Genomic DNA, 339 nt, shown 5'->3' with positions numbered 1-339 from the left:
TGGATAGTTTTCGAATTACAGCCATTTGAAACTGACAATTTTCGCAAATTGCAGAATGGTGATCCTCGACTCTTGGATCGAGCGCACCTCATTCTAAGTGAAGTACGGCCAAGGAAAGATATATAATCTATCATTATATATAATCTATATACAAATTTAGTTATATATAATTATATACAGTCGATATATAACTATATGTAATTAGTATATAATTACATAATAATTAGTATATTAATAAATATATATGGAATTTTATTTACCTATTGTTACAACTATACGCAAGTATGGTTTGCACACACACGCGCACACACAAACACACGCACACACACATACACCCAC

This window comes from Trachymyrmex cornetzi, unplaced genomic scaffold (genome assembly GCF_001594075.2).
Source record: "Trachymyrmex cornetzi isolate Tcor2-1 unplaced genomic scaffold, Tcor1.1 scaffold671, whole genome shotgun sequence".
Lineage (NCBI taxonomy): Eukaryota > Metazoa > Arthropoda > Insecta > Hymenoptera > Formicidae > Trachymyrmex > Trachymyrmex cornetzi.
The sequence above is the reverse complement of the archived record's forward strand: the minus strand, read 5'-3'. Positions refer to the sequence as shown.